Here is a 499-nt window from a genome sequence, read left to right on the forward strand (position 1 = left end):
TGTTTGTTTTATCAATATTTGAATGGATTATTAGTGTTGGGAATTGGTTGAAAGCTTACAATTGATAATTGGTTCATCGCCAACGAGCTATCATAAAAAAACTTAGTTAATCAAAGATTGGTCACAGGACCAAAAATGAGGCTATTTCAGTTAACTGGAACAGAACTAATTATTATGGGGCAGCCTTGTGGTTAAAGTGTTGGCTCATCATGCCGAAGACCCCCCACATGGGTACAATGTGTGAAGCCCATTTCTGGTGTCCCCTGCCGTGATGTTGCTGGAACATTGCTAAAAGCAGCATAAAACCAAACTCAGTTGAATTGCATTCTACCTGGAGTCCACTTATCTTGGTGCTGCAGTTCTAAGAGGAGAGTTGAGTAGGAACCCTTCAAGCTGGCATACAACAAAACCACTATTGAACGTAGCTTGACCCTGCTATCAGCCACACGTTTCTTTACATAGCCATGACATTCAACAGGTCAGATTTGGAGTGAAAACC

This window comes from Haliotis rubra, unplaced genomic scaffold (assembly GCF_003918875.1).
Source record: "Haliotis rubra isolate DU_JTF1 unplaced genomic scaffold, ASM391887v1 Scf577, whole genome shotgun sequence".
NCBI lineage: Eukaryota > Metazoa > Mollusca > Gastropoda > Lepetellida > Haliotidae > Haliotis > Haliotis rubra.